The 12,662-nt window shown below is 38.5% G+C and overlaps 1 protein-coding gene and 1 pseudogene across 6 annotated transcripts in view; one reads left to right on the top strand and one right to left on the bottom strand.

Annotated features, from left to right (window-relative positions):
• The window catches only part of LOC127679377 (solute carrier organic anion transporter family member 1A5), a 74,235-nt gene extending 62,279 nt beyond the window's left edge, over positions 1–11,956 (bottom strand). For all 6 annotated transcript variants that reach the window (XM_052175205.1, XM_052175204.1, XM_052175200.1 and 3 more), the window contains exon 1: positions 11,824–11,956. The gene's annotated coding sequence lies outside the window, so the exon portion shown is untranslated. The remainder of the gene's footprint in view (positions 1–11,823) is intronic.
• Positions 9,517–10,069, top strand: LOC127679380 (60S ribosomal protein L18-like; annotated as a pseudogene).
• Positions 11,957–12,662: the final 706 nt, after the last annotated feature.

Genomic DNA, 12,662 nt, shown 5'->3' on the forward strand with positions numbered 1-12,662 from the left:
AACATAAAGTACCTGACATGCCTTTTGTGTCTAATTAGCCATGACTAATTTAGCCATGATGACTGTAGCTAAGCCAGGAGTAATGTGACTTGATATTACAGAGCATGCTTCTGTTGTTAAAAGGCAGAACTTGAAAAGTGGGAAAGAGAAATATAATAAAGGTCAGCAGTCTAATTGGACATAAAAAAAAAGTTAGAGAAAGCCTCAGAGGTAAACAAAGAGAAATAGCTCAACAATCATCCACCCACATGCTGATAGGATATGTTACCAGATCTCTTCCTGCTCCAAGAGCCAAGGAACACACACACAAAAAAAATACCTGTACTGCACAACCACATCTAGAATTACAAAACTTTGACACAGTCATATAAGATTCTCAGTCTCTGCAAGTCCACGTCTTCCCTGTGAGAATGTCCTGCTGTTCTCTAGAACAAAGGCTAGGATCCCTAAGGACTGCCATGAAAATCCTCTTAGAAGCAGATTAAAAGAAGGACAATCCAAAGTCCTCAATGGATAGAACTTCAGTTGGTGGAAATTTTACCCCATGCCTTGGTTACTTCTTACTGTGGTAAAGTACCCTGACATAAGACACTTGAGGGAGAAAACACTGACATAAGATACTTGAGGGAGAATGTCCTTATTTTGGTTTACCCTTCCAGAGTACAGTCAGTCCATCATGGTGAGGACATCAAGCTGCTGAAGAAAAGCAGCTGGGCAGAGGCGTCCTCAGGAGGATGCAGAGAGTGATGACACTAACGTTCAGCTCCCTTTCTCCTGTCTCTGTAGTCTAAGGTCCCATCTTAGTCAGGTTTCTATTGCTGTGGTGAAACCATGACCAAAATTAACTTGAAGAAGAAGTTGTTTGTTTCAGTTACTCTTCCACATCACTGAAGGAAATCAGGGCAAGAACCTGTGGACAGGAGCTGATGCAGAGTCCATGGAGGCCGCTGTATATTGACTTGTTTATCATGGTTTGCTCAGCCTGCTTTCTTATAGAACCTAGGACCACCTGCCCTGCCCAGGAATAGCACCACACACAATGGGCTGGGTCCTCCCCCATCCATTATTAAATTTAAAAAAGTCCTATAGCTGCATCTTATGAAGGCATTTTCTCAATGACGGTTTCATCTTTTCAGATGACTTCAGTTTGTGTCAAGTTGATATAAAAACCTAACCAGTACACCATCCAAGGAATTTGGGTGGGTCTTCCCACTTCAATTAACATAATTAATATAATCTCCCACAGCATACAGAAGTTTATTGCACAGGTCATTCTAAATCTCATTAAGTTGACAATTGAGACTATCACACCACATACATAACAAACTGTTAACAAATTAAACTTATCTTAAGTTAACTCCATAAGCATAAATTATAAAAAGGGAAACTAAGTCTAGTGTATGTGTTTGTGTACAAGTATTTCTATAAAGCGATAGGTAGGTAGGCAAGTACGTAGATGATAAATAGATGATAGATAGATAGATAAACAGACAGATAGATAGATATGTATTTATATGCATATCTATACATATCTGTACATAGATATGAATATCTATACATATATACTATATATACATTTCTGTAGATAGATAATGTAGATAGATACATAGGTAGGTAGGTAGATTAGATAGATAGATAGATAGATAGATAGATAGATAGATAGATAGATAGATAGATAGATAGATAGATAGATGGATGGATTGGTAGGTAGGTAGACAGACAGACAGACAGACAGACAGAGCTGGATTCTACATAGGGCAGGAAACATATGATAACACCCATAACTGGGCAGTTTTTGAAATTCATTCTGTGCTGGACATGATGATTCACACCTGTTACCACAGTGCTTGGGAGGCTGAGGCAGGGACATTGTTCAAATCCAGCCTAAGTTCTCCAGAAAGAGCTCTCTCAACACAAAATGAAACTAAGGGATTTGCTTGAAGGGGTCCTCACCTTAATTTCTGTACATAGAAGGGATTTAAAATTCAGGAGTCCCTAACTAAAAAAAAAAATCTCTTACATGGGAAATTCTTACCAAGTAGTAATTGAAGTTGGTTGGTTAGCAATTAGCTAAGAGCAAAGCCCTAAGGGAATGAATAATGTAGAGGATAAATGATGGAGGAAGGGTACAGGGGAGCTGAAAGACCAAGAAGGAAGTACCGGAGACAGGCATCAAGGAGTCCTGGCCACTTCCCAGTGCCTGTGAACAGGACTGGACTCTGCACACATTCACAACCATTTTCTGTCACATAAAGAGGGATGACTCAGATTCAAATTTTCTCTTCCAATTTGAATTTGAAGATCTAAAATGCTAACCTTGGGGGTTGGGTGCAGAAGAACTGTTAGGACTGGAGAGGAAAAGACAATCAAAGCAAATTCATTTCTTGGAGGCTGCCTCAGGCAGGGTTGGAGTCTTCAGCTGTGCCTAGAGTCCCCTGTTCCTTTCGAAATAATTCCTAAAGAAACAGTCTGGACCTACAGTTTTATTTGATATTGAGTTTATCATTTACAAACAAGATTCTACCTAAGTATATTCAGGTTCCTGACTGTTAAAGTGAAAATCAGATTTTGTATTAAGATGCTAAAGATTCAATTTGCACCAGGGAGCCGGGAGACTCCACAGCCCTCTGTGCATAGCCCGCCAGGAGAGAATGATCACCCAGCAGCTCTTTCATTTCTGAGCACAGAGGTGAGATCTCCACCTTCTCTCTGGAGGGGACCTGCTAGGAGCACAAAGGGCATAAGATCAGTGAAGCAGCTGGGATAGAAGTCTTCCCTCCACCATTTGCACCAGGGAGCCCGGAAACTCCACAGCCTTCTGTGCATAGCCTGCCAGGAGAGAGATATCTCCCAGCAGTACTTTTACTTCTGAGTTCAGAGGAGTAAGGACACAGGCTTACAGGCCCACAGGAGAAACAAACTCCAGTCAAAGACAATACCAACTAGCACCAGATGGCGAAAGGCAAGCACAAGAACCCTACCAACAGAAGCCAAGGCTACATGGCAACATCAGAACCCAGTTCTTCCACCACAGCAAGTCCCGGATGCCCCAACACACTGGAAAAGCAAGAGTTGGATTTAAAATCATACCTCATGATGCTGATAGAGGGCTTCAAGAAAGACTTAAATAACTCCCTTAAAGAAATACAGGAGAACATCAGTCAACAGGTAAATACCCTTAAAGAGGAAACACAAAAATCCCTTAAAGAAATACAGGAGATCATGGGTCAACAGGCAGAAGCCCTTAAAGAAGAAACACAAAAATCCCTTAAAGAATTACAGGAAAACACAAACAATCAAGTGAAGAAACTGAACAAAACCATCCAGGATCTAAAAGTGGAAGTAGAAACAATAAAGAAATCACAAAGTAAGACATCTCTGGAGATAGAAAACCTTGAAAAGAATTCAGAGTCATAGATGCAAGAATCAACAACAGAATACAAGAGATAGAAGAAAGAACCTCAGGTGCTCAAGATACCATAGAAAACATTGACTCAACAGTCAAAGAAAATGCAAAATGCATAAAGCTGGTAACACAAAACACCCAGGAACTTTAGGACACAATAAGAAGACCAAACCAAAGGATTATAAGTATAGACAAGAGTGAGAATTTACATCCTAAAGGGCCAGTAAATATCTTCAACAAAATTGTAGAAGAAAACTTCCCTAACCTAGAGAAAGAGGTGCCCATGACCATACAAGAAGCCTTCAGAACTCCAAACAGACTGGACCAGAACAGAAAGTCCTCCTGACACATAATAATCAAAACACCAAATTCACTAAACAAAGAAAGAATATTAAAAGCAGTTAGGTAAAAAGGGTGAGTAACTTATAAAGGCAGACATATCAGAATTATACCAGACTTCTCACCGGAGACGATGAAAGCTAGAAGATCCTGGGCAGACCTCATACAGACCCTAAGAGAATACAAATGCCAGCCCAAGATACTATACCCAGAAAAACTCTCATTTATCATAGATGGATAAACCAAGATAATTCCAAGATAAAAACAAATTTACACAATATCTGTCCACAAATCCAGCCCTATAAAGGATAACTGATTGAAAATGCCAACACAAGGATGGAAACTACACCTTAGAAAAAGCAAGAAAGTAATCTTCTTCCAACAATCCCAAAAGAAGATACCCACACAAACATAAAAATAACAACAAAAATAACAGGAAGCAACAATCACTATTCCCTAATATCTCTTAACAACAATGGACTCAATTCCCCAATAAAAAGACATAGACTAACAAAATATTTCTCACATAAATCTTCAATTTTATCAAAAAATGTTTGTAATTCCCCTTTTAATTAATTTTGTAATGTTTTTTATGTCTACCACTTTATCTGCATAATTTTTATGATAATCTTCAATTTTAATGTCTTTCTTTATACGTCCTCTATTTTATCAAAAATGTTTTCAATGTAAATCTTTGATTTTATCACAAATGTTTCTAATTCCACCTTCAATTAATTTTTAAAAAGTTTTTATATCTACCATTTTACATGTAAAATTTTCAATGAAATAGTCAATTTTAACATCTATCTATTTCTTGAATTTTACCAAAAATATTTTTCATGTAAATCTTCAAGGTTATCTGAAAGTGTTTATAATTCCACCTTCAATCAACTTAGAATTATCTTTATGCCTATCATTTTATCTATATAATTTCCATGGTAACCTTTAATTTTAACAAGATTTTCTATATATTTCTTCAATTTTATCAGAAATATTTTCCATGTAAATCTTCAAGTTTATTAGAAAATGTTTATAATTCCACTTTCAAGCAACTTATAAATACTTTTATACCTACAATTATTATATCTATACAAAATTTTCCATGATAATCTTCAATTCTAACATGTTTTTCTACATTTTTCTACAATTTTATCAGAAATATTTTCCACATAAATCTTCAATTTTATCATAAAATGTTTTTATACCATATTTCAATTAATTTAGCAATGTTTTACATGTCTACCACTTTACTCTTTAATTTTCCATGAAAATTATCAATTTTAATGTGTTTATCTGAAATATTTCCCATGTAAATCTTTAATTTTATAAAGTGTTTTTACTTTTTTACACTTTTTTACATAAAGTGTTTTTACTTCCCTTTAAAAAAAGATGCTAAAGATTCAAATATTAATAAGACTTTCAAAATAATAATAGTAGGTGCTGGCCCAGAGCAGAGACCTGGTGCTGGACATGATCCCGGAACACAGAATACACCCAGTTACAGCTCAACCATCAGGTGTTCAGGCAATCGAGCTTCATCCAGCCCTGACCCGACACCCAACATACCAGGACCCCTGCAACACGGGGAAGCAGATTTCCCACCCAGCCAGAGACTGGGGTACCTTCCGGTACCCACCTGTGCAAGCTAGGAGTAGAGCTCAGGTTTAGCACCTGATTCCACAGAGCCCACACCCCAGTTGCAGCTCAACTCCCCAGAATCACAAGATCACAGGAAAGATAGGCTGCAGTCAGAGACAAGGAAGTCAGATAACACCAGAAATAACCAGATGTCGAGAGGCAAGCATAAGAACATAAGCAACAGAAAGCAATTTGATTTGGCAACATCAGAACCAAGTTCTCACCACAGCAAGCCCTGGATGCCCAAAAATACCTTTAAAAAACACATAGACCTAAACTCTCATTTCATGAAGATGATAGAGGACTTTGTGAAGGACATAAATAACTCCCTTAAAGAAATACACAGGAACACAGGTAAACAAGTAGAAGCCCTTAAAGAGGAAACATAAGTCCCTTAAAGAAATACAGGAGAATGCAATCAAACAGGTGAAGGCATTGAACAAAACCATCCAAAATCTAAAAATGGAAGTAGAATCATTAAAGAAATCTCAAAGGAAGATATCCCTGGAGATGGAAAACCTAGGAGAGACAACAGGAGTCACAGATGCAAACATCACCAATAGACTATAAGAGATAGAAGAGAGAATCTCAGCAGCAGAAGATAAAATACAAGACAGACACAACAGTCGAGGAAAATACAAAAATCCAAAAGCTCCTATCTCAAAACATTCAAGAAATCCAGGACACAATGAAAAGACCCAACCTGAGAATAATAGGTATAGAAAAGAATGAAGTTCCCAACTCAAAGGGCTAGCAAACATCTTCAACAAAATTATTGAAGAAAACTTTCCTAACCTAAAGAAAGTGCCCATAAACATACAAGAAGCCTACAAAACACCAAACAGATGGGACCAGAAAAGAAATTCCTCTCCTTATATAATAATTAAAACATCAAATGCACAGAACAAAGAAAGAATATTGAAAGCAGTAAATGAAAAATATCAAGTAACATATAAAGACAGACCTATCAAAATTATACCAGACTTCTCACCAGAGACTATAAAAGCCAGAAGATCCTGGGCAGATGTCATACAGACCATAAGATAACAAAAATGCCAGCTCAGGCTACTATACCCAGGAAATCTCACAATTACATAGATGGAGAAAACAAAGTATTCCAAGACAAAACCAAATTTAAACAGTATCTTTCTACTAATCCAGCCCTACAGAGGATAATAGAAGGAAAAGTCCAACACAATGAGGGAAACTCCATCCAAGAAAAATCAAGAAATTAATCTTTTCACAAGAAACCCAAAAGAAGAGAAACACACAAGCATAATTCCAACTCTAACAACAACAACAACAAATAACATGAAGCAACAATAATTTTCCCTAGTATCTCTCAACATCAATGGACTCAATCCTCCATTAAAAAAACATAGGCTAAAAGACTGGACACTTAAACAGGATCCATCATTTTACTGCATACAAGAAACTCACCTCAGAGTCAAAGACAGACATTCCCTCAAAGTAAAAGGATAGTAAAAAAAAATTCCAGGCAAATGGTCCCAAGAAACAAGCAGGAGTAGTCATCCTAATATCCAGCAAAATAGACTTTCAACCAAAAGTTAGCAAAAAAGATGGGGAAAGTCACTACATACTTATCAAAAGAAAAATCCACCAGGATGAACTCTTAATTCTGAACCTCTCTGCCCCAAATGTAAGGACACCCATATTTGTAAAAGAAACTGCTACAAAAGCTCAAAACACACATTGAACCTCACACAATAATAGTAGGAGATTTTAACACCTCACTCTCACCAATGGACAAATCATGGAAACAGAAATTAAACAGAGACACATTAAAACTATTTCACCCTAAAACAAAAGAATATAACTTCTTCTCATAACCTCATAGTACCTTCTCAAAAATTAACCATGTATTTGGACACAAAACAAACCTCAACAGATACAAGAACATTGAGTTAATCCCAAGTATTCTATTAGACCACCACGGACTAAGGCTGGTCTTCAATAGCAACAGAAATAACAGAAAGCACACATACACGTGGAAGATGAACAACTATCTACTCAATAATAACTTGTTCAGAGAAGACATAAAGAAAGAAATTAAAGACATTTTAGAATTCAATTAAAATGAACATACAACATATTCAAACTTCTGGGACACAATGAAAACAGTACTATGAGGAAAACTCACATCTCTGAGTGCCTCCATAAAGAAATTGGAGAGATCCCACAGCTCATCTGAAAGCTCTAGAACAAAAAGAAGCAAATACACCCAAGAGGAATAGATGGCAGGAAATAATCAAACTCAGAACTGAAATCAACCAAGTAGAAACAAAAAGAACTATACAAAGAATCAACAAAACTAGAAGCTGGTTCTTTGAGAAAATCAATAAGATAGATGACAAACCTTTAGCCAGACTAACCAGAGGGCACAGAGATTAAAGCAGGATCAGATAAACCATCTAAGCAGCCCCATAACCTCCAAGAAAATAGATTCAGTCATTAAAAGTCTCCCAACCAAAATAAAGCACAGGACCAGATGGTTTTAGTGCAGAATTCTATCAGACCTTCAAAGAAAATCTAATACCAATACTCCTCAAACTATTCCATAAAATAGAAACAGAAGGAACACTACCCAATTCTTTCTATGAAGTCATTACACTGATACCTAAACCACAAAAAGACCCAACAAAGAGAACTACAGACCATTTTCCCTTATGAATATTGATGCAAAAATACTCAATAAAATTCTCGCAAACCAAATCCAAGAACACATCAAAATAGTCATCCAGCATGATAGTGTAGGCTTCATCCCAGGGATGGTTCAATATATGGAAATCCATTAATGTAACCCAATATATAAACAAACTCAAAGAAAAAAAGAACACATGATCATCTCATTAGATGCGGAAAAAGCCTTTGACAAAATGCAACACCCATTCATATTAAAAATATTGGAGAGATCAGGAATTCAAGGTGCATACCTAAATCTAATAAAAGCAATATAAAGCAAACCGATAGTCAAAAACAAACTAAATGGGGAGAAATTCAAAGCAATCCCATTAAAATCAGGGACTAGACAAGGCTGCCCACTCTCTCCCTACTGATTCAATATAATACTCAGTGTTCTAGCCAGAACAATTAGACAACAAAAAGAGATCAAAGGAATACAAATTGGGAAGGAGAAAGACAAGATATCACTGTTTGCAGATGATCTGATAGTATATAGTATATAGTATTATAATCAACCCCAAAAATTCTACCAGAGAGCAGGCTTTGGGAACTAGGCAGGGCTTTCTGAGCTTCGCAAATGTATCTTCAAACCTTTGTGTATATTCCTAACAATTTTAGTTTCAATTGCCTCCTCTGTACATGAAATAGAGATGTGCACATGTACACATAAATAATGAGAAGACAGGAGAGAACACAGCAGAGGCCTTCAGTATTTAACAACACTTGAAAGGAATAATAACAAACTTTTGCATCCTAGAATAATATGGCATGGTCCAATGCAAGGAATGTTGAAATAAATCAATCAACAGATTTCACATTTGATCCCACCTTAATCCAAAGCCTCTTGAGCAGACAGTAAGAAAGGAAGAAAACTCATGGGTCAAGGTGTTTGGGAGATTCTAGTAGGTACATCTGTCAAATGCTGCAGGCCTAGGATTCTGGAATATATGTACCTCACCACTATAAGCACACCCTGCAGTCCAACAACTGCTCAGGGTGGTTGTTTTGAGACGCAGTGTGTGGTGCTTCCTTAAAGTCTGAGATGGCCCTGATCTCTAGTACAGGTTACCCTTTGGGTATTTTTAGCTACAGGGGCCGGATCATCCAAGATGGTTAATACACTGTTACCTCCAACAAAGAGCTTGCTCACTGTGACCAGTAACCTGAAGTAAATCATTTTTCTATCTGCAAGACATGAAGGTAACGTGATATAAAGTTGATTTATTTAAAAATTTGTCCTCATCATTCTTGTTACCCTGTACTTTCCTTATATGGATGCAGGCTAGCCTCAGAAAAGCTTTAGAGCTTTTTTCTCTTTTTATAACCACCCATACACTTTTTCTTTCTAGTGGCTTCTAGGAATGTATTAGTAATCACCCATCATTAAAAACAAACAAACAGGTCTGTCTGGCCAAACAGGAAGTGCCCTCATGGGTGTTGACATTCACCACAACACAAACCAAAAAGTTTGGTGCAAGGAGCCCAAGAGCCAGGACATCTGAGAGGAGTACTTGGGGCCACTAGTCAAGTATACGGGTTTCTGACCAGATTGACCAACTCCACCTTCAATCAGGTTGTGATAAAAAGGTTATTTATAAGACGAAGTAACTGGCCACCTTTGTCCCTGTCCCAAATAATCTGAAAGATGAAGCTTCCTGGGCAAGAGAATAAAACCTCTATTGTTGTGGGGACAGTCATAGATGTTGTACAGATTCTGGAAAGGCCCAAACTGAAGCTGTATGCACTGTGGTGAGCAGCCAGGCCTCAAGGCTGGGGATAAGATCCTCACCTTTGACCAGCTGGCCCTGGAGTCTCCCAAGGGCCAAGGCACTATGCTCTTGTGTCCTGTCTGGTTCTAGGAAGGGCCAAGAGGTATACGGACATTTTGGCAAGGCCCCAGGAACCCCACACAGCCACACTACACCCTATGTCTGTTCCAAGGGCCAAGAGGGTGAACATGCCAACAGCCAACGGGCCAGCTAAAGCTACAAAAACAAAGCTTTGGATGAAAAAAAAAGAACAAATACCTAAGAGACAGGGTATCTCATTGATCTGAACTCACAAGTAGTCAAGGATCCACACAGCCCAGTGTCCCACCACTGATATGACAAAGTCATGCCAACATACTTGGCTCTTTTTACATGGACTCTAAGGAACAAACTCAGGTCCTCCTGTTTGCCAGAGAAGTACACTGCCACCTGAGCTGCCTTCACAGACTCAGAGAGGTATTAGTGACCTCAGTGAACAGTCAGTGTTCTGACTAGAAAATGGTCTAATGTCTGAGCCCTTCTTTATATACATATATGTTATGGTCATATGGAAATAAAAAATGGCCTTAGAATAAAAGGTTATTATAACAGAGTCAAAGCTATATTCATGAAAGTGTATATTTCTGATGCTACAGTGCGCACTGAACTCAAATATTACATAGCCACACCAACTGACTTCCTTTAGCACCAAGATTTATAGACTAGATACCAGAATCACACAAACAGAAATGCTATGTCACTACAACATTCAAATAAGACACCCACACAGAGATCAAAGACTTCCTCTGAGCTTTTCATAGCATTACCCCAATGTTGTTTAAGAGTTTTATAGAAGTTTTCAATCACATAGAGAAACCTTCCAGATCAAGGAATGTACAATGATCACACAACACACAGATATACACACATTCTTCATATATATTATGTATAATAAAATAAATCATATATATGTGTGTCCAGTTTCCAAGCTATTGTCACTTTTTAAATTTTATACATAGAAATATGCAAACTTTAAAGTCACTCTATACTATCTTTAAAAGTGGAGGAAGAAAGCATATTTGTATAAAAGACATTTATCAAGACATGATCTCACGCCTGTAGCCTACACTGACTTTAAACTCATAGTAGTGCTCTTACCTCAGCCTCCCAAGTGCTGGGTTTGCAGGAACACATTGCCATGCCTGTCCTTAAATCATTTACAATATATCTACAGTTAAAATCATTTATAAAATGGTAAAAGTACAGGAAGAATGTACAGGAAGAATGTGGGAGAACGAAGACATTTCTTGACTCCAAATTTCTGTGCCCTGCCCAACCTCTGCTGTCTACCATCATTCTTTTCTGATGTATGGGCATTCACATCAAATACATGTTTTCCCACACAGACTGCTACAGGGGTCACGTCCACACTTGTCTTAAGCAACATTTACAGAAATGGATAGCAAGTAGAGCTACCGTGAACAAATGCGATTCCTGTAGTGATACCAAAAAGTAGTTCTAGCCTTCTCTCTCCAACAAATGTTATAGGGCCATTTCTAGTCCCCATTCTAAGTCTAATCTCATACCAGCCTTACTGTGCAGGGCTGGGGAACTGTGGAAACTAGAGGAGCTTGTCTGAAGTAGGGGTCTGGTGGAGTCGTGTCCAATCCTGGAAATCTCGCCAAGAGCATTAGGAGGATCACTCCCTCCCTGCCTTGGGCCTGCATATCTGAGAGCATGTAATCCTGTGCGCACACCTTTCTTCCTACCAAAGAAGATCATATAGCAGTAGCCAGGTTAAACTTTCCCTCTTCTTATAAGCCATGCCCAGCCTGGAATTCCTCTTCATGCAAATAAGGCATACCCAGGACCTTAGCCCTGGCCAAGGACATAGACTCACTCTGAAAGCCTCTACCTGCCCCCACAAAGGTTTAAATAGCCTTTGCCCCCCCCCACCCCCAATTAAATGAGCTGTTAAATGAAGCCCACCTCCTGAGAAGTCTGGTCCTCACTCTTTGTCTGAGGTCTCCATCATCATCACCACCAACAACAACAACCCCTACCTCCTGCTTTCTCCCCTTCAGGATCTTTGGATGGGGTGGGGAATGAGGGCGGGGAGCAGAGCATGACTAGCATTACTGTTTTCTGTTGAGCCCCAAAGGATAAAAAGGAACAAAGTAAAGAGATAAGGCTTGTTGGTTAAGAGCACTGGCTGCTCTTGCAAAGGGAATGGAAGAAGATAAAACAACAGCAGAAACCGAACTGAGCTCTGGAACCTGCATGAGAGAAGCAAGGCAGTCCCACAACAGCAAAAGGATTAAGTAACAAACAGGAAGTGTGTGTGTGTATGTGTGTGTGTGTGTGTGTGTGTGTGTGTGTGTATCTGTGTGTGTGTGCACACATGTGCACACACAAGTGCATTTTAGTAAAAAGCAAAATTGTAAATACTTGTAAAGCACACAGTTTAGGTCTGACGAGATAGCTCAGCGGGTAAATGCACTTACAGGCAACCTAAGTGCCATTTCTGGGAACCCACACAGGGAAAAGAGAACTAAGTCTCTTGGCGTACATACACGTGGAACATGTGCTTCACATACTCACTCACACAGACCCACACAGGTAAATAAAGGGATGCACAGATACAATTTAAAAAAAAAAGCTGAAATAACTTTAAAAGTTAAGCCAAAGAATAAACATGTCAGATTTGCCTATGAATATAAAAACAATATTCTAAAGAGATTATAGGCAGGGCCACGTGAGATTCATAATCTTGACACTGATCCAGTTAAAACAGTATGCTTTGAGCAGCAATGGGCAGGCTGCTGCCA

This window comes from Apodemus sylvaticus, chromosome 2, assembly GCF_947179515.1.
Source record: "Apodemus sylvaticus chromosome 2, mApoSyl1.1, whole genome shotgun sequence".
In the NCBI taxonomy this organism is placed as follows: Eukaryota; Metazoa; Chordata; class Mammalia; order Rodentia; family Muridae; genus Apodemus; species Apodemus sylvaticus.